This window comes from Choloepus didactylus, chromosome 4, assembly GCF_015220235.1.
Source record: "Choloepus didactylus isolate mChoDid1 chromosome 4, mChoDid1.pri, whole genome shotgun sequence".
Taxonomy (NCBI): domain Eukaryota; kingdom Metazoa; phylum Chordata; class Mammalia; order Pilosa; family Megalonychidae; genus Choloepus; species Choloepus didactylus.
In genome coordinates, this window is record NC_051310.1 from 17,250,800 (window position 1) to 17,273,227 (window position 22,428).

Consider the following 22,428-nt stretch of genomic DNA (forward strand, 5'->3'; position numbering starts at 1 on the left):
GAGAGGATCATTAAAACTGACCAACCTTTAGCTAGACTAAAAAAGAGAAAAAGAGAGATGATGCAAATGAATACAATGAGAAATGAGAGAGGGGTATTATTTTGACTGCGCAGAAATTAAAAGATCACAAGAAGATATTTTGAACAACTGTATACAGGCCAACAAATTAGACAATTTAGATGAAACGAACAAGTTCCTAGAAACACACAAACAACATACACTGGCTCTAGAAGAAATAAAAGACCTCAACAGACCAATTACATATTAAAAGATTGAATCAGTCATCAGCAACCTCCCAACAAAGAAAAGTACAGGACCAAATGGCTTCAGCAGTTCAATTCTACCAGTCATTTCAGGAAGTGTTGATACCAGTCCTGCCCAAACTCTTCCAAAAAATTTAAGAGGAGGTAATATTACTTAACTCATTCTATGAAGCCATCATTACCCTAATACCAAAGCCAGATAAAGATAGTACAAGAAAAAAAAACATTACAGACCAATTTTTCTAATGAATATAGATGCAGAAATCCTCAACAGAATATTTGCAAATCGAATCTAACAGCACATTAAAAGAATTATCCACCATGATCAAGTGGGTTTTATCCCAGGTATGCAAGGGTGGTTCAACAAATGAAAATCAGTTAATATACTACATCACATTAACAAATTGAAATGGGAAACCACGTGATCATCTTGACTGATGCAGAAAAGGCATTTGACAAAATCTAGCACCCTTTCTTTTTATTTTATTTTATTTTATTTTATTTTATTTTTTATTTATTTTTTATTAAATTCAGTTTTATTGAAATACATTCACACACCATACAATCATCCATGATATACAATCCACTGTCCACAGTATGATAACATAGTTATGCGTTCATCACCACAATCTGTCTCTGAACATTTTCCTTACATCAGAAAGAACCAGAACAAGAATAAAAAATAAAAGTGAAAAAAGAACACCCAAATCATCCTCCCATCCCACCCCATTTGTCCTTTAGTTTTTATCCCCATTCCTCCATTCATCCATACACTAGATAAAGGGGGTAGCACCCTTTCTTGATAAAAACACTTCGAAAGTTAGGAAACTGAAGGAAACTTCCTCAGCATGGTAAAGGGAGTATACAAAAAACCCATGGCTAACTTCATACTCAAAGGTGAGAGACTGAAAACTTACCCTGTGAGATCCAAAACAAGACTGGGATGCCCATTGTCACTACTGTTATTCAACATTGTACTGGAAATTCTAGCTAGGCAAGAAAAAGAAATAAAAGGCATCAAAATTGGAAAGGAAGAAGTAAAACTTTCACATGATCCTATATAGAAATCCTGTATTGAGAAAGTCCTGAAAATCTAACATAAAGCTACTAGAGCTAATAAATTAGTTCTGCAAAGTGGCAGGATACAAGATGAACATGCAAAAATCAGTAGTTTTTCTATACACTAATGAGCAATCTGAGGATGAAATGAAAAAAAATTCCATTTACAACAGCAACTAAAATAATCAAATATCTAGGAATAAATTTAACCAAGGATGTAAAGGACTTGTACACAGAAGACTACAAAGCACTGCTAAAAGAAATTAAAGAAGTCCTAAATAAATGGAAGAACATTCTTGTTTATGGATTCGATGACAAGTATCATTAAGATGTGAATTCTACCCAAATAGAATTACAGATTCCACACAATCACTATGAAAATTCCAGCAGCCTACTCTGAAGGAATGGAAAAGCCAACTATCACATTTATTTGGATGTGTAAGGGGTCCTGAATATCCAAAAACATCTTGAAAAAAGAAGAGTGAATTTGAGGGACTTCCTGACTTTAAAGCATATTACAAAGCTACAGTGGTCAAAACAGCATTTTATTGTTAGATAGATATATTGACCAACAGAATAAAATTGCGAGTTCATAAATAGACCCTCAAATCTATGGTCAATTATTTTACTTTTTATTTTTTTTGGCTTACAATTTATTGTCATATTGTTTTGGAGGCTGGAAGGCTTGATTCCTCCCAGATTTTGTAGCATGCTGGTGATGATTTTCTGGCAATCCTTGGGGTTCTTTGGCTTTCCCATCACAGAGACAAGTTTTCTCCTTTTTCTTCTGGGTTCCTACTGACTTCCAGCCTCTGGCTCCTGCCTATGGCTTTCTCTGACTCTGGTTTCTTTCTCCAACCTCATTGGTTGGGCCACACCTTAACTTTTGAACATTCATCATTTCTCTGAGGTAGATAACCCAAAGTTCTATTCAGTCACAGCATCCAGCTCCAATCTAGAATTCCAGATGATGTGCTATCTTTTCCATTCAGTTTGTTTGTGGCCCTTTGTGGTCTAGTATGGTCAGTTGATTTTTGACAAGGCTGCCAAGTCTACTCAGCAGGGACGGAACAGTCTCTTCTTCAGCAAATGGTACTGGGAGAACCTGGAAATCCATATCCTAAATAATGAAAGAGGACCCATATCTTACACCTTATAAAAAATTAACTCAAAATTCATCAAAGATGTAAATATAAGAGTGTTTCGGTTTGCTACTGCTGCCGTTATGCAAAATACCAGAAATGGATTGGCCTTTATAAAGGGGATCTATTTGGTTAAAAATTCACAGTCTGAAGGCCATGTAAGTGTCCAGATTAAGGCATCAACACGAGTATACCTTCACTGAAAGAAGGCCAGTGGCGTCCGGAAAACCTGTTAGCTGGGAAGGCACGTGGCTGGCATCTGCTGATCCCAGGTTGTGTTCCAGCTCCTCTGCATTCTTCAAAATGTTGCTCTTGGGGCATTTTGTCCTCTGTTAGGTTCTCTGGGGGAAACTCTGGGCTAGCATTTACAAAGGATCAGTGAAAGTCTGCTTTCAATGGTTGTCTTCAAAATGTCTCTCTCAGCTGCTCTTTAAAATGTCTCTCGCAGCTGCCCTGAGGTCTTTCTGTTTGTGAGCTCTTTTATAGGACTCCAGTGATTAAATCAGGATCCATGCTGAATGGGCAGGGCCACACCTCCATGGAAATAATCTAATCAAAGGTATTGCCCCCAGTTGGATGGGTGAGATCCCCATGGAAACAACCTAATCCAAAGATTCCAATCTAATCAACACTGATATGTCTGCCCCCACAAGATTGCATTAAAGAACATGGCATTTTGGGGGACATAATACATCCAAACTGGCGCAAAGAGCTAGTACTATAAAATTCCTAGAAGTAAATGAAGAGAAGCATCTTCAAGTTCTTGTAATAGGCAATGGTTTCTTAGACTTTACACCCAAAGCACAAGCAGTAAAAGAAAAAAGAGATAAAGGGGGCCTCTTCAAAATTAAATACTTCTGTGCTTCCAAGGAGTTTGTCAAGAAAGTGAAAAGGCAGCCTGCTCAATGGGAGTAAATATTTAGAAACCACATATCTGATAAAGGCTTAATAGCCAGAATATCAAAAGAAATCCTACAACTCAATAAAAAGACAACCCACTTGAAAAATGGGAAAAACTTTAATAGACATTTTTCCGTAGCAGAAATACAGATGGCCAAAAAGCACATGAAAACATCTCAACATCAGTAGCTATTAGGGAAATGTAAGTAAAAAGCAGAATGAGATAGCATTTCATACCTGTTAGTGATGCCCACTATTAAACAGAAAACTACAAATTTTGGAGAGGATGTGGAGAAATTATGTTCACTGCTGGTTGGAATGTAAAATGGTGCAGCTGCTGTGGAAGACAATTTGTTGGTTTCTCAGGAAACTCAGTGTAGAATTCCCATCTGATCTGGCAATCCCACTATTAGGTATATACCCAGAAGAACTGAAAGCAGGGACACGAACAGACGTTTGCAGACCGGTGTTTATAGAGGTATTATTCACAATTTCCCAAAGATGGAAGCAACCCAAATATCCATCAGTCGATGAATGGATAAGCAAAATGTGGTAAATACATACAGTGGAATATTATTCAACTGTAAGAAGGAAGGAAGTCCTGATGCAGGTGACATGGATGAACCTTGAGGACATTATGTTGAGTGAAATAAGCCAGGCAGAGAAGAACATATATTGTGTCATCTCACTAATATGATCTAATTATAATAAGCAAACTCATGGAGTTAAAATCTAGAATACAGGTTACTAGGAGACAGCATGAGGTAGAGAATGGAGAGCTGATGCTTAATTTGTGCAGAATTTTTAATTAGGTTGATTGTAAATATTTGCAGATGAATAGAGGTGATGGTAGCACATTATTGTGAGTATAATTAACAGTGCTGAATTATGGGTGTGATTGTGGTTTGAAAGAGGAAGTTTGGGATTGTGGATATCACTAGAAAGAAAGCTAGAGGCTAAAACAAGGGACTGTAAAACATAGCAAGCCCTGTTGTGGTCGATGACTGTAGTTAATAGTACAAATGTATGTCTATTACAAGGTGTTAACAATAGGGGAAAAATACACCTGGTGCAAACTATGGACTTTAGTAAACTGTAATATTTTAATTTTCTTTTATCAGTTGTGACAAAGGTAACACACCAATGCTAAGTTTTAATAATAAGGGATATAAGGAGTATGGGGGTTTTCTGTTTGTAGTAGTGAAAATGTTCTTGTGAGCCAATGTTTATACACTTTGGATGGACTGTATGGTGTGTGAATATATCTCCATAAAACTGGCTTTTAAAAAAGGACATTTTTTGGGACATATGAACAAATTAGAACAAATTGGAATATCGAATGTAAGCTTTATATTAATGTTAATTTTTCTTGAACTTGGTAACTGTACTTAAAGTGAACACACAAGTGAATAAGCTTGTTCTTAGGAAATGTATTATGTTATCAAGGAGTATGATGTGTGCAGTCTGCTCTCAAATGTTCAGTAAATAGAGTGATAGATGATGGGTTGACCGATGGGTATATAGAATGATACAACAAATGTGGCAAAATATTAAAACTGATGGATCTGGGTAACTGGGGGGGGGGGGGTTAGCATGTAGGAGTTCTCTGTATCGGGTCGGTATTCTTTTTGCAACTGTCCTCTGAGTTTGAAATTATTTTAAAATATAAAGTTTATGATGAATACACAACTATATGATAATACTGTGAGCCATTGATTGTATACTTTGGGTAGATTATATGGTGTTTGAATATATCTCAATAAAATTGCATTTTAAAAAAAGTGTAAAGAAAAAAAAGTTGAACATAAAATTACCATGTAATCTAGCAATTCTACTCTTAGTTATATACTCCAAAGAATTGAAAGCAGGAACTCAGATACATTTATTGCAATTTTCTTCACAGCACTATTCACAGTAGCCAACAGGTGTAAACAATTGGAGTGTCCATTAACAGATGAATGAATATGCAATATGTGGTTAACACATACAATGGGATATTACTCAGCCTTAAAAAGGAAGGAAGTATACTTACCTTACAGGGGAGACACATGAAGGTGGTTTTCCCAGGACGAGGCTTATCCATTGCACTCTGGATGTGCCGACCCCTCCAGTTTCCCCAAATGTGGGAAACTTGACAGCATAGTGGGGAACTGTGTTTGTGCTTTCCCCTAAAAAAGAAAAAAGAAAAAGGGAGTGAAATTCTGATATATGGTACAACAGGGATGAATCTTGAAAACATTATGCTAAATAAAGTAATCCGGACATAAAAGGACAAATATTGTATGATTCCACTTATAACAAAAAGCAAAATCATAGAGCCAGAAAGTAGGCTACTGGTTACCAGGGGCACAGGAGGAAGGAGAATGGGAGTTATTGATTAATGGATAAAGAGTTTCTGTTTTTGGTGTTAAAAAAGTTATGGTAATGGAAGTGGTGATGGTAGCATAACACTGTAGAAGTGATTAGTGTTACTGAAATGTATACTTAAAATGGTAAAAATGGCAAATTTTATGTTTTATATATATGTTACCACGATTGAAAAATATATGAAAGAGAAAGGATGTATTAGTTGTTAAAAAAAATTCTCAGAGTTTCAAGAAAAAAGATCAAATAAATTACACATTGATAGGATTAGCTGGCACCAGACTTTTCAAAAGGAACATACAAAGCAAGGTAACAGTGGAATGATATTTTTTAAAAAGAAGCTTAATGAAAGAAAGTGTAAAACAAGGATATATCCAACCAACTGCCTTCAAGTTTAAGGGAAAAGAAAAAGTTTTGAATGTGCAAGATCCCAGAGAATAAACAGTGAGTTTCATCCAAACGAGAGTTGACTGGGGAAGAGGACTGGTGGTGAATTTTTAATATATTTATTTGTAGAGCTGAGACTAAAACAAGGATTGGGCCATGGGTAAATGAACAGTATATGCATCATAAATTATATTGTATATAATAAATACTTATAATTTATCATACATAAGCATACATAGAGCGTAAGAACATGTACATGTTCCCAATTTTAGTTTCAATTTTACTTGAGGTCACAGCAAAAAATCTAGTTCTTTGAGATGTAGCATACAGAAGCAGAACTAAAAAACCACACAAACCACTTAGTAAAACATTTTCAAATTTAAGCATTTATTTCCTTAACAATGTAAATGGTAAACAAACTAAAGAGATGTTAGGGAAGCTATAGAAACCTGAATCCTCAAATTTCTCAGCCTCTTTTTCTGTTTTAGCTGCCACCCAGTAATAGTCACTGACTTCTGATGTTCCTTGAAGAAACACTGGGAGGTAAGCATACAGGTTGCTTGATGAGAACTTAGTGATGGTGGGGAAGGCCAGGCTTTTATACTAACTAGAGACCTGGACGTCATGGCTATCCCTCACATTCCATTGGTTTAACATTATAATATTTGGATTTCATCATTCAGAGTTTGCTCTTAGATTCATTACATTCTTCTCTGTTCTGGGTAGTGTAGTTTTATGTGTTTTGGTTCGTTTGGGATGACTTAAACCAATAAACAAGTTTAAGATCACATAATTTCCCTTTAGGGAATCTTTTGCGTGAGAAAATTGTAATCAGATGTTACAAGCCAGTGGGGCAAGGCATGCTTTCAATATTTTGAAACACACACTACCTATGTGTAAAATAAAAAAAAATCCATGTACAGAATAAGTCTTTGTACAGCAAATTTAAATATACATAGAATATGATATAAATATAAATATATATGAAATCAATATATATTTCTTAGCTCTGTTTGTGAAAGGGCCTAAAAGCAAAGATATCCCAATAGCAATGAACACAGTGGGGGCCCTGATCTGGGTTTCTAATACCATTTCCCATTAAAAATAATCAAGGCTGCTTCTCAGAGATAGCAAGAAAGTACTCCAAAAACATGAAAGAAAGAAAAGAAAAAGAAAGGGGCATTCTGAATGACACGGAGGCCAACTTGAAGGTATTCCCATTGACCAAATCTGGTACAATTGTTGCATTAAAATAATTAAGGGCAGCAATGAATTCTAAGCCATTGAAAAAATAGGAATACATGAATGTAGTCTGATGATTGATAGATGGGAAGAAGTGAGGGTTCTTTCCTACAGTACAATGTTGACAAATGTAGAAGAAGGAAGAGAGTTGAAAAATTATCATTTTATAACCATTACAGTAAACCCTGATTTGGGCAGGAATCATCCGTGGGTGCTGAATCTAGGGGGAAGTAGCGCAATGAAAAGTAGGCTATTTTCATGGCCCTATAGTGTCTCCCCACAGATTGCTTATTACAAGGAGAAAATTAGTAAACTATATACTGGTGAAAATTGACAGCATCTTGAACAGGTGATCAAGATTTACATCACTAGTGAAGGGCAGACTGACATTATATGCTTCTGGTTGTGATACCCTGAGAAGCACACATCACCCCAGTAGTATTCCAGCTGGCATGCACAACCTGAATCTAATCATGAGGAAACTGCAAACAAACAAAATTATTTTTGAAAAAAAAAAACAATAAACATTGGCCTCTGTTATTCCAAAAAAGTCAGACATAAAAGACAAAGACTAACAACTGCTTCAAATTAAAGGAGACTAAAAAGATATGACAAAATAAATGCAATGCAAATATGCTGGATTCTATACTAGAGGAAGAAAATGCTCTAAGGGATATTAGACAGACGATCGACAGAAGCGGAATAGGGCTCATAGATTAAAGTATTTTATCAGTGTTAAAATTTCTGGATTTGATAACTGTACTGAGATTCCTTAAGAGAATTCTTAGGTTATATACAATGACGTATTCAAGGGTAGCGTCATGATGTGTGAAAACTACTCTGAAGTAGGTCAGAAAAGATAAGTAATATGTGTGAATGAATATGTATGTGCATGAATAAATGAATGAGAGAAAACACAAGTAGCAGAGTGTTAAAACTGATTAGGAACAGAGTATTTGGGAGTTCTATCTATTATTTTTGCAACTTTAGAGTGAAATAATTTTAAAATTAAAAAAAAATAAATGACCTATAATTGTGTTTAGAGGCAAGATCTGTAGCTTTTTATATGGCAACAGTTGTGGTGATACCCCTTGTCATAAAATCTGAAGTGTAATTACTTAACTTGGTTTTGGGGGAATGGGCTGCACACTTCAAGACTGAATTGAGGAAAGGAGGGGTCAAGAGGAGAGCGCACTGCTATAGCTGTGCAGTACCTGTAAGTCTCTCCAGAACACTCTTGATCTTTATCTTCTAAGTCACAGAGTTAGGGTTGGAGCATGGTTGTGATGGAGAAAATACAGTTTGAAGTTAGTGGGGAGTGGAACGATGGAACGAAACAAGATGAATCTCGTTTCTTTTGTTCCTAATGTTCATAGCGCTATATATCACTTCACTGTGAGTTAAAATTAGCACTTTTAGAAGGTAGAATTGTTCTTAAAAAAAAAAAAGTTAGCAGTAGTCCTATGAAAGTTTATAGTTTTAAGGAAAGATTATTGCAAACTGACAATTGATTCAAGGCTGCTACATGTAAGTGTTAATAGAAACCAAATTGGCATTATTTAACCAGCATGTAGTCTGGAAAATATAAGAAGGAAAGGGCATTGATAAAGTATTCTCTCACAGTAGAATTAGGTGTAGAGGTGACAACAGAGTTGTGGTGGAAAATGAGGTTATGACTTAGGAGGAACGAAAGTGCTGCTGTGTTTTCCCACATCAGATTGAAAGCTTATCCTTGAGAATATTACTTTGGGCTACTGAAAACTATTTTATGCCTTAAATTAAAGGTATAGTTTAAAATATGTCAACAAATATCAAAGTTATTTTGTGAGAACTTTGGAAGCTGGAATGTTCACTTTGCTGTATGTTGGGGATATTTCTCACAAAGAACCTTGGTACAACGTAATACGTTTGGAACAGCCAGTAACTGTTGCGGTCCACACAGGACCGTTAACTCAGATAGTACAACTGTAAACAAATAAATAAGCTGCCTAAGGAAACCTTAAATGGTATGTAATGGTTTAATTTTTTTTCATTCACAGGCTATCTAATTTTTGCTTGTTGGAATACTAAAGCATGACGTTTATGTAAATGTATACCTTAACATAAGAATAAGGAATGCTGTTCTGAGCAAAAGAAGGCAGATCTGTTCTTTCTCCCTCTGGATACAGGTTCGAGGCCTCGTTGCCTTTAATCTGTCTGTCATGTAGTTAATGATTTATAAACTAACTAAAAGAATTTTTTCTTGAAAATCTGCCTTTTAAATTCCTTTTGATATTCTGTATCGCTCTCTAAATTATTGCCTTCACATTTTTGCATGTTTTACATTCAACTATTTGACATGGCCAGGAAATGAAGTATTCTAATTAACAGTTCTTTTAAATAAAGCTATATGTTTTATATTAATTGTGAATTTTACATAATTTGATGATAGTAAAATTAACTACTACTCATTGGCCATCCTCATTTGGAAATCCCACAGACATTTCATTTTTCTTTATACATAAAGTTCATGTTCACCAGACTCCCAAACACAGGAAAAGATGTGAATTAAATATTGTGATATTAAATCATATAAGGAAGAACGTAAAACTTGAAATTTCTAAAAATAATTTACTATTAAATAATATGTTTTTGTAAAAACGAAGAACAAAGTTTTTGAGATGATGTAGTGTAAGATGTATCAAAAATGTATGCATTTAGAAAAATAAGTCTTAGAAGCTTTATATTCCTACTTAGAAATATGTGATTTTTTTTCTAAAAAGTATTAGCTTTGGAAGTAAATAGATATGTATACAAACCAATAATCAAGTTAAACATTAAGAAAATACTTGTTGAATCTGAGAATTTCTTTTTTGTGATATTCGTGTTTAAAAATATTTTCACGATTCTTACCAATATAGCTCTAATTTTTTTCTATTGAGATATAATTTACACACAACAAAATTCACTCGTTTTGGTATGCAGTTGTGTGAATTTTGACAATTGCATACATTTAAAACATTGTGAAAGTTGATTTCAACTTTCCTTTTACTCACGGTACTTTATGATTTCACAGTAACTCAGTGGTTATGATTGTGAAGTTTAAGGATTGTACTATAGCTATTCAGAATTTAAAAGTTTTATTTAGTAATTTTACTTTGTGCTTAATAGTATTTATATTAATGACTTTACTTTTTCTTCTCTTTCTCTACTTTCAGTGCCATAGCTTAGACTTAATCATTTCTTGACTGTTGCATCAACCTGTGCATTGGCTTTGCTGTCATCTCTCTCAGTCCTTTTCTAATGCATCTGCCACCCTGCTGCCAGTGTCAGAAATTTCTAAGACACAGATCTGATCATCTTAATCCTCTGCTTAAAATCTTTCATTGACTCCGCATTGCTTTCAGAACAAAATAAAAGCTTTTTCAGATAAAACACAAAGTCTTTCCTTAATTGTTTCCTGCCTCGTATTTTGGTGTGCCTTTTTTCCCTTCTCTTCCCATGCATCTGCCATTCTGTACTAATTGTAGATTTCCAGATATGCCATGTTCTCTGTCATCTTGGTGCTTTAATTTGTTTTTCTATCTGACTTAACAGGCTTTTTTTCCTATTCTGCTATCCATCTGCTACTGGACCTCCCCAAACCTTCAGATGGGTGAGATGCTCTCCTCTGTTCTCCTGGGATGGTGCTTGCACTGTTTTGATCTCTTCTTGGGACCGTCAGCTAGTTGGGCTCTGGGAAGGGCATCTGCTTCAGTTGTGCTGTCTCAGCAGTGCTTTGCACAGTATCATACACATAGTAAACATTCTGTATGTTGGTTCAATTAGTAGACTATTCTGTGTAGAATGTGATGACTACATAAGATCTAGCAAATAGGTAAGGAGAAGAAAAAATGTACTGTCACAACAGTGGGCACCAGAATTTCTTATACAGAAGGAACCGCACTGGGGCATTACCTCGACAGCTCACTTAGGGGTGAGGAGATTCATGAGTACGGATGTCAGTGGTGCTGGGAGGTCAGAGGAAGTAGAAGAAGCTGCTTGACAGCAACCAAGGGGAGGAATTTATTGGTTTTGTTCTTAATAGGAAAAGAGAAGGAGAAAAGGAGGAGAGAAATAAAAAAAGTGAAGTGAGGTCGGGGGATACGTGAGGTAAAGCTTCTCTCCTCTTAGGATGGATGACACGGAGACGGATTAAGACTGCTCCTTCTTGCAGTTCCTTTTCAAGAGTCTTTTCATTGCTGTCATGTGAAACATTCTTTTGTCTTTATCCAGAAGTCTTCCTTAAAGTCTGTTATGCTAAGGAGTGATTTTTGTGTCTGTTTGGTTTTTGTTTTGTCTTTTGTGGCTCTCAAAGGAGGATCTGCATTTCATATCTGGATTGGTGCAGTGCAGAACGGAGACAGTTTCTGAGCAGATGGTATTTTATGGTTCTCAGAATATCAGCTCTCCTGGTAATTCATAGAAACCTTAGGGGTGGGGTGGGGAGTAAGGCGGAAATTTGAACATCCGCATGCCACGACATTGCAGGATTCCAGTCCGTTTAGTCTACATTACAAGGGACTGGGAAGCCCCAGCTAACAATTAGGATGCATATACAATGAAAGACTAGAAAGGAAAACCTAAAAATGAGAGCAACTGATATTAGGATGTTGGGGTTTTAGGGATATTTTTATTTTCTTGATACTTTCTCTGTTATAGTTCACAGTAGAAGAAAAGTATTCAGAGGCAAAATAAGTAGAACATAGTGTCATGATCTTATTCACAGCATAAGGGGAAAATAAGATAATGTTGAGATTTCCTTAAAGATGCCAGCACGGGGATGATGAAAACCAATTATTGAGAAATAGGGAATAAGGGTCAGGACTGAAACTCCTTTCTTTGCAAAAAAACAGGAACTTTTAACATTAAAATTATGCTATTAACTATAGTCCATAGTTTACATTATGGTTCACCGTTTTTGTTGTACAGTCCAATGATTTTTTTTTTTAATTTTTTTGTTCTAGTAAACATATATACAATCAAAGATTTCCCTTTTTAACCACGTTTCAAATATTTATTCAGCGGTGTTAATTACATTCACAATGTTGTGCTACCATCACCGCCATCCTTTACCAAACAGAAACTCTGTATCAATTAAGCATTATCTCTTCATTCCCTACTCCCAACCTGGTCCCTGGTAACTTGTATTCTACTTTCTGATTCTATGAATTTTCTGAATCTGATTGCTTCATATCATTGATACACAATATTTGTCTTTTTGTGCCTGGCTTAGTTCTCAACATCATGTCTTCAAAGTTCATCAGTGTTGTCATGTGTATCAGAACTTCATTCCTTTTTAGGGCTGAATAATATTCCAATGTATGTATATATCACTTTTTTAAAAAATCCATTCTTTGCTGATGGACACTTGGGTAGGTTTCCTCTTTTGGCAATTGTGAATTGCTGCCATGATTATCGGTATGCAAATAATCTGTTCGAGTCCCTTCTTTCAGTTCTTTTGGGTATATACCTAGAAGTGGGATTGCTGGGGCATATGATAGTTCTATACTTAATGTTCTGAGGAACCACCAAACTTTTCTACAGCGGCTGCAGGATTTTACGTTCCCACCAACAATGAACAAATGTTCCTGTTTTTCACATCTTTTCCCACACTTATTTTCTGTTTTTTGAATAGTAGCCATCTAGTAGGTATGCAATGATATCTCACTGTGGTTTTGATTTGCATTTCCCTAATGGCTAATGATGTTGTGCATCTTTTAATGTGCTTTTAGGCCATTTGCATATCTTCTATGGAGAAATGTCTATTCAAGTCTTTTGGTCATTTTTTAGTTGGGTTGTTTGTCTTTTTGTTGTTGAGTTATAGGATTTCTTTATGTATTCTGTATATTGAAAACCCTTATCAGATAATGTAGCTTCCAAATATTTTCTTCCATTGTGTTGGTTGTCTTTTTACTTTCATGATTAAGTCCTTTGCACAGAAGTTCTAAATTTTGTTGAAGTCTCATTTAATAATGTCTCCTTTTGTTGCTCATGTTTTGATATAAAGTCTAAGAAATCATTGCCTAATACAGGTCCTGAAGAGGCTTCCCTATGATTTCTTCTAGGAATTTTATAGTTTGGATTTTTATGTTTAGGTCTTTGATCCATTTTTAGTTACTTTTTGTATGTGGCATGAGGTATGGGTCTGCCTTCATTCATTTGCATATGGATATCCAGTTTTCCCAGTACTATTTGTTGAAGAGACTGTACTTTCCTCATTGAGTGGACTTGGCACCCTTGTCAGAAATCAGTTGGCCATATTGGTTTGTACAGATTAGTGTGAAACCCCGATACATCCCAAAATAATTTGGGCAGAGAATAAAAATGCATTTGCAAAGCTCCCCTGAGGGGCTGGGGAAAAATGCAGAAATATTAAAATTTCCCACCAGAGGAATTACTGATATTTTCACACGCATTAGAGACTACCAATTTGGAAGGCTGAACCCTCGATCTTGGGGCTTGCCCTTATGAAACTTGTTACTGGAGAGGAGAAGCTAAGCCAATTTATAATTGAGCCTAAGAGTCTCCACCAGAGAACCTCTTCTGTTGCTCAGATGTGGCCTCTCTTTCTATAAGCCAACTCAGCAGGTGAACTCACTTCCTTCCCCACTACATGGCACATGACTCCCACGAGTTTAAATCTCCCTGGAAACTTGGGACATGATTCCTGGGGATAAGACTGGAACTGGCATTGTGAGATTGAGAAAGTCTTCAAGATCAAAAGGGGGAAGAGAAATGAAACAAAGTTTCAGTGGCTGAGAGATTTCAAATGGAGTGGAGAGGTCATTCTGGAAGTTATTCTTAAGCATTTTATAGATATCCCTTTTCAGTTTTTAGTGTATGTAGAATAGCTTGAAGGAATTACCTGAAACTGTTGAACTGCAACCCAGTACCCTTGATTCTTGGAGATGATTGTATAGCTACATAGCTTACATGGTGTGACTGTGTGATTGTGAAACCCTTATGGCTCACACTCCCTTTATCCAGTGTATGGATAGATGAGTAGAAAAATGGAAACAAAAAGTAAATGAATAATAGGGGGGATGGGATGTTTTGGTTGTTCTTCTTTACTTGTATTTTTATTCTTATTTTTTTTTTTGGAGTAATGAAAGTGTTCAAATATTGATTGTGGTGATGAATGCGCAACCATATGATGGTACTGTGAACAACTGATTGCACACTGTGGATGATTGTAGGGTGTGTGAGTGTATATCCATAAAACTGAATTGAAAAAAAAATCAGTTGGCCATAGATATGAGGGTTTATTACTGCGTTGTCAATTCGAATTCATTGGTCAACCTGTCTGTTCTGGTTCCAGTACCGTGCTGTTTTGACCATTGTAGCTTTGTAATAAATTTTAAAATCAGGATGTGTGAGTCCTCCAACTTCATTCTTCTTTTCCAAGATGCTTTTGGCTATATGGTCTGCCTTACCCTTCCATATAAATTTCATAATTGACTTTACCAAATCTGCAAAGAAGGCTCCTGAAATTTTGATTGGGATTACATTGAATCTGTACATCACTTTTGATAGAATTGACATCTTAATAATTTTTAGTTTTCTAGTCCATGAACACAAATGTCCTTCCACTTATTTAGGTCATCTTTGATTTCTTTTTGCAATCTGTTGTAGTTTTCTGTAAACAAGTCCATTACATCCTTGGTTATATTAATTCCTAGATATTTGATTCATTTACTTGCTGTTGTAAATGGATTTTTTTTTTCTTGTTTTTTTCTTTAGAGTGTTCTTTCCTAGTGTATAGAACACTACTGATTTTTGGGTGTTGAACTTGTAACTTGACACTTTACTGAATTGGTTAATCAGCTGTAGTAGCTTTGTTGTGCACTCTTCAGGATTGTCTCTATATAGGGTCATGTCAACTGCAAATAGGGAAAGTGTAATTTCTTCCTCTCTTGCCTAATTGCTTTGTCTAGAACTTCCAGTACAATGTTTAATAATAGTGGTGACAGTGGGCTTCCTTGTCTTCTTCCTGATTTTAGAGGAAAACCTTTCAGTCTTTCACCATTGAGGGTGATGTTAGTTGTGGATTTTCCATAAAAGCCCTTTATCCTGTTGAGGATGTTTCCTTCTATTCCTAGTTTTCTAAGTGTTTTTATCAAGAAGGGAGTTGGATTTTTGTCTTTTCTTTGTCAAGATAATGGTTTTTTTTTCCCCCACTTTGTTCTGTTAATGTGATGTATTACATTAATTGATTTTCTTATTTCAAAATATGGTAGCATACCTGGAATAAATCCCACTTGGTCATGGTGTATAGTTTTTTAATGTGCTTCTGGATTTTGTTTGCTAGCATTTTGTTGAGGATTTTTGCATTAATGTCCATAAGGGATATTGGTTTGTAATTGTTTTCTTGTGATATCTTTATCTGGCTTTGGTGTTAGGGTGCTGTTGGCCTGATAGATGAGTTTGGAAGTGTTCCCTCCTCTTCCATTTTTTGGAAGAGTTTGAGCAGGGTTGGTGTTATATGGTAGAAATGTTTGGTAGGATTCACAAGAGAAGCCTTCTGGTCCTAGACTTTTCTTTTTTGGGAGTTTTTTGATTGCTGATTCAATCTCTTTACTTGATATTGATCTGTTGAGATCTTCTATTTTCTCTTGAGTCAGTGAAGATAGTATGTATTTTTCTAGGAATTTGTCCATTTCATCTAATTTTTCTAATTTGTTGTTGTACAGTTCATAGTATCCTCTTACAATCCTTTTATTTCTGTTGGGACAGTAGTAATGTTTGCCTTTCATTTCTGATTTTAGTTATTTGTGTCCTCTCTTCTTTTGTCTTTTGTCAGTCTTCCTACAGGTTTGTTGATTTTATTGATATTTTCAAAGAACCCACTCTTGGTTTCTTGATTCTTTCCATTATTTTTTTATTCTCTATTTCACTTATGGCAGCCCTAATCTTTGTTATTTCCTTCCTTCTTATCACTTTGGGTTTAGTCTGCTTTTTTCCTAGACCCTCCAGTTGTTTTGTTTTAGTTTTCATTGCCCTCAAGAGATTTCTTAATCTCTCGTGGTTTTTATTTGACACATTGGTTGAGTGCATTGTTTAATTTCCACATATTTCTTGGTTTTCTAGTCTCTCTGCTGTTGATTTCTAGCTTCGTTCCATTGTGGTTGGAGAGGATACATGGCATGATTTCACTACTTTAAAATTTATTGAGACTTCCTGTGTGATCGAACATGTGGTCTGTCATGGAGAATAACTCATGTACACTAGAGAAGAATATATATTTTGCTGCTATTGGGTGAGGGTTTTATATATGTCTTTTAGGTCTAGTTGGTTTAGAGTATTATTCAAGTCCTCTTATTTCCTTATTGATAGTCTATCTAGATATTGTCTCCCTTAGTGAATGTAGTGTATTTTTTTCTATTACTGACGTAGAAGTGCCTATTTCTCCCTGGAAGTCTGGTAATATTTGCATCAAATATTTTGGAGCTTTCATATTAGATGAATATATATTTATAATTATTAGATCTTGTTGAATTGACTCTTTTATCAGGATGTAGAGTCCATTTTATTTGATATTGGTACATCTACCTTACCTCTTTTAGTTATTATTTACATGGTATATATATTTTTCTATTTTTTCACTTTCAACCCACTTGTGTTTTTGAATTTAAAATGCATCTCTTGTAAAGAATATATAGTTGGGTCACACTTTTTTATGCATTATGCCATTCTTTGTCTTTTGACTGGAAAGTTTAATCCATTTACATTCATAATAACAATATTTCTCATTAGACTTTCTCATGCCATTTTGCTGTTTGGATGTTGTAAGTTTTATACCTTTTTTGCTCCTCAGTTCTTCCTTCGTTGCGTACTTTCTTTCATACTGTGATTTTTTTTGTAGTATATCATTTTGAGTCCCTTCTCATTTCTTTATGTATTTTTTCATGTACTTTCTTTGTAGTTACCATGGTTCTTAAATTTAACATCCCAAATCTATAACAATCACGTTTGATTTGATACCAACTTAATTTCAGTAGCATACACTTAACACTGTTCCTATACCCCTTACACACACTGTTCCTATACCTCTCCATCCCTAATCTTTTTGTTTCACTTTTTAAAAATTATATCTTTATGTTTTGTATGTCCAGGTAGCAAAGATTTATCATCACTTTTAATGCATTTGTATTTTAGAACCTGTAAGAAGTAAAAATTGGAGTTACATACCAAAAACTACACTTCAGTAGTACTGGTATTTATAGTTACCTGTATTTTTTATTTCTCTATGCTGCTTTAATCCACTGTCAAGTGTCCTTTCCTTTTTGTCTTAAAGAACTCCCTTTAGCATTGTTTGGAGGACAGGTTTAGTGGTGATGAACTTCCTCAATTTTTGTTCATATGGGAATGTCTTAATCTCTCCCTTTTATATTTATATATATATATATATATTTCTTGAGATTGGTCACATACCATACAACTATCCAAAGATCTAAAGTGTACAATCAGTTGCCCATGGTACCATCATATAGCTGTGCATCTATCACCACAATTAATTTTTTTTCAATTTTTAGAACATTTTCATTACTCCAGAAAAGAAATAAAGACAAAAAAAGGAAACTCAAATCCTCCCATTTCCCTAACCACCCCCCCCTCCATTACTGATTCATAGTTTTGGTATAGTATATTTGTTACTGTTGATGAAAGAATGTTAAAATACTACTAACTATAGTATATAGTTTGCAATAGGTATATATATTTTTCATATATGCCTCTCTATTATTAACTTATAGTGTCATACATTTGTTCTAGTTCGTGAGAGATTTCTAATATTTGTACAGTTAATCACAGACATTGTCCACCACAAGATTCACCATTTTATACATTCCATCTTTTAACCTCCAACTTTCCTTCTGGTGACATACATGACTCTGAGCTTAACCTTTCCGCCAGCTTCACACACCTTTCAACACTGTTAGTTATTCTCACAACGTGTTACCATTACCCCTGTCCATTTCCAACCATTTAAGTTCACCCTAGTTGAATATTCTGCTCTTAATAAGCAACTGCTCCCCATTCTTTAGCCTCATTCTATATCCTGGTAACTTATATTTCATGTCTATGAGTTTACATATTATAATTAGTTCATATCAGTGAGACCCTGCAATATTTGCCTTTATGTGTCTTATTTCACTCAGTATAGTGCCCTCAAGTTTTCTTCATCAGCCCATTTCTTTTAAGATGGTTTTGTTCACAAACCATACATTCTGTCCTAAGTAAGCAGTCGTTGGTTTCCTGTATAGTCACTTACTTATGTATTCAGCACCATCACCATTGTCTATATAAGGACATCTCCATTTCTTCCACAAAGATGGAGGAAGAGTCAAAGAAGGCAGAGAGACAAAAGAAAAAGAAAAGAGAGAGAGAGAGAGAGAAAATGGCAGCTACAAAGCAACAAAAGGAAAGACAGCATTAACCTAAAGTAGAATAGAGTTAGACAACATCACCAATGCCAGGAGTCCCATACCCTCCCCCCCCATATGCATTTAGCTTTGGTATATTGCCTTTGTTATATTAAAGGAAGCATAATATAATATTTCCATTAATTATAGTCTCTGGTTTGCAATGATTGTATTTCCCCCCAATCCCACTCTATTTTTAACACCTTGCAATGTTGACATTCATTTGTTCTACCTCATGTAAAAACATATTTGTACCTTTTATTAAAATCATTGAGCACCCGAGGTTTCCCTGAGTTACGCAGTCCCAGTCTGTATCCCTCGTCCTTTGTTCCGGTGTCCCAAATGGTCTCAACTTTCCTCTTTCAACCATACTCACAGTCATCTTTGTTCAGTGTACTTACATTGCTGTGCTACTATCTCCCAAAATTGTTTTCCAAACCTCACTCCTGTCTCTACTTTCTGTCTGCAGTGCTTCCTTTAGTGTTTCCTGTAGAGCAGGTATCTTGTTCACAAACTCTGTCATTGTCTGCTTGTGTGAGAATATTTTAAGCTCTCCCTCATATTTGAAGGATAGTTTTGCCGGATATGGGATTCTTGGTTGGTGGTTTTTCTCTTTCAGTATCTTAAATATATCACTCCACTTCCTTCTTGCCTCCATGGTTTCTATTGAGAAATCCACACATAGTCTTATCAAGTTTCCTTTGTATGTGATGGATCACTTTTCTCTTGCTGCTTTCAAGATTCTCTCTTGATCTTTGACATTTGATAATCTGATTATTAAGTTTCTTGGCATAGGCCTATTCAGATCTATTCTGTTTGGGGTACGCTGTCCTTCTTGGATCTGTAATTTTATGTCTTTCATAAGAGATGGGAAATTTTCATTGATTATTTCCTTTCTTGTTGCTTCTGCCCCTTTTCCCTTCTCTTCTCTTTCTGGGACACCAATAACATGTACTTTCCTGCTTTTCATTTTGTCCTTAAGTTCCTGGAGATGTTGCTCATATTTTTCCGTTCTTTTCTCTATCTGTTCTTTTGTGTGTAGGCTTTCAAGTGTCTTGTTCTCCATTTCCTGAGTGTTTTCTTCTGCCTCTTGAGATCTGCTGTTGTATGTTTCCATTGTGTCTTTCATTTCTTGTGTTGTGCCTTTCATTTCCATAGATTCTGCCAGTTGTTTTTCCGAACTTTCAGTTTCTACCTTATGTATACCCAGTGTTTTCATTATATAGTTCATCTCTTTTGCCATATCTTTCCTAAACTTTTTTTTTATTTTGAAATAAATTCAAAGTTATATGAACAGTTGTAAAAACAATACTAGCACCATGCACAGAATTCCATCATACCCTGACCTGCCTCCCCCGATAGCTCAATCCACCAACTTTAACTTGCTGTCACATCACTATTTCTTTCCCTCCCTCCTTATCTATCATCCATCATCTATTGCTCTGTCGTCTGAACATATGAGAGTTAGCTGCACGCATCCTTGAGCATTCACTATAATTCACGTATACACTTCCCATGAACAAGAACATTCTTTCATGCAATCCCATTAAGCGCAGCTAAGAAGTACAATAGATTCAACAATGATACAAAGCTTACATTCTGTATTTCCTCTTCCTTATGTCTCAACTGTGTCCCTTTGAGCCACCTGTCCTCTATCCTCCTGTTCCATCCAAGTTCATCCTTAGCATTCAATTGTCATCTAGTTAGACTTTTTTTTTTTTTCAGTTGTGGAAACATATATACAGCCTAAATCTTCCCATTCCACTCCCTCCCTAGCCTTTCATTAGTGGGATTAATCACATTTAGAATGTTGTAATGCTCTTTCCCACCATCCATTACTAGAAATTTCCCTTCACCTCAAACAGCAACCCTACACTCATTTCTTAACTCCCCATTGCTCCTTCCCCCATTTCTCTCAACCCAAACTCTACTTTTCATCTCTATGGTTATATTCTCTGATAATTTCTTTGTGTTTACTGTGGGGCTTAAAATTAACCTCTTAAATCCATATCATTCTTGTTTTTCTTTGATACCATCTTCACTTCAGTAGGACACATAAACTATGTTCCTATACTCCTTCATTCCCCCACCTTTATGTAGTTGTCTAAAATTACATGTTTTACATTGAGTTCAAAACCACTGATTTGTGCTTAGAGTTTGTGTATTTTATATCATGTAGGAAGTAACTAGTGGAATTACAGTTCAAAAATTTATTGACTTCTATTTGTATTCCATTGTGGTTGGAGGATGTGCTTTGAGTATATTCAATTTTTTTTTTAAATTTCTTGAGGCTTGTTTTATGTCCCAGCTTATGGTCCCTTCTCGAGAAAGATCTGTGATCACTAGAGAAAAGTGAGTGTCCTGGTGATTTGGGATGTAAGGTACTACATATGTCTGTTAAAATTCTCTATATCTCTTTCTCCTTTCCCTGTCTCTCCGCCAGCAGGGATCCTCTCAGAATCTGAAGTAGGGCAGGTCTTTCATTGGCAAAGTCTCTCAGCATTTGTTTGTCTGTGAAAAATTTAAGCTCTCCCTCACATTTGAAGGAGAGTTTTGCTGGATAAAGTATTCTTGGTTGGAAATTTTTCTCTCTCAGAATTTTAAATATGTCATGCCATTGCTTTCTCGCCTCCATGGTTGCTGCTGAGTAGTCACTACTTAATCCTATGTTGTTTCCTTTGTATGTGGTGAATTGCTTTTCTCTTGGTGCTTTCAGAACTTGCTCCTTCTCTTCAGTATTTGACAGTCTGATCAGAATATGTCTTGGAGTGGGTTTATTTGGATTTATTCTATTTGAGTTCGCTGGGCATTTATGCTTTGTGTATTTATATTGTGTAGAAGGTTGGGAAGTTTTCCCCAACAATTTCTTTGAATACTCTTTCTAGACCTTTAGCCTTCTCTTCCCCTTCGGGGACACCAATGAGTCTTAAGTTTGGACGTTTTATTTTATCTATCATATCCCTGAGGTCCATTTTGATTTTTTTGATTTTTTTCTCCATTCTTTCTTTTGTTCTTTCATTTTCTGTTCTGTGGGCTTCTAGGACACAGAGATGTTGTTCAGCTTCCTCTAGTCTTGTACTGTGAATATCCAGAGTCTTTTTAATTTGGGCAACAGTTTCTTTTATTTCCATAAGATCTTCTATTTTTTTATTTACTCTTGCAATGTCTTCTTTATGCTCTTCGAGGGTCTTATTTATGTCACTTATATCCTGGGCCATGGTCTTCTTGATGTCCTTTAAATCCTTTGCCATGTTTTCGTTCCTCGATTGTAGTTCTTTGATTAATTTTGTGAGGTAAACTGTATCTTCCGATATTTTTGTTTGTGTGTTTGGAGTTGGATTCTCCATATCTTCTGGTTTTATCATATGCATTAAGATTTTCTGTTGTTTTTGGCCTCTTGGCATTTGTTTTGCTTGATAGGGCTCTTTCAAGTTGTAAAGAAAAAGGGATATCGATCTAATTTTTCAGGAACACAGTTTGGTGACGTACACTTTCTCTAACCAGCAGATGGTGTCTGTGAGTCACCCTCAAGTCAGTTCTCAACCTTTTTTCCGCGTTGTATGGGGAAATGATTCTTGTGGGTTCAGTTGGAGAACTCAGTTTGGGTGTGTTGCTGGAGCTGTCTGCCCT

At 35.6% G+C, this 22,428-nt stretch overlaps 1 protein-coding gene, 1 long non-coding RNA gene and 1 pseudogene across 4 annotated transcripts in view; 2 read left to right on the top strand and 1 right to left on the bottom strand.

The window, feature by feature from the left end:
• Positions 1-22,428, top strand: part of RPS6KA5 (ribosomal protein S6 kinase A5) — a 231,590-nt gene that overhangs the window by 29,282 nt on the left and 179,880 nt on the right. The window lies entirely within an intron of this gene.
• The window catches only part of LOC119531158, a 100,439-nt gene that overhangs the window by 25,677 nt on the left and 52,334 nt on the right, over positions 1-22,428 (bottom strand). The window contains exons 1-2 of one of the 2 annotated variants that reach the window (XR_005216235.1): positions 5,397-5,423; positions 1,181-1,249 (exon numbers count right to left, since the gene is read on the bottom strand). This is a non-coding gene — a long non-coding RNA (uncharacterized LOC119531158). Of the gene's footprint in view, positions 1-1,180; positions 1,250-5,396; positions 5,533-22,428 lie in introns of those variants that run through there. The other variant, XR_005216236.1, reaches the window with a different exon arrangement.
• On the top strand, positions 5,389-5,535 carry LOC119533750 (annotated as a pseudogene).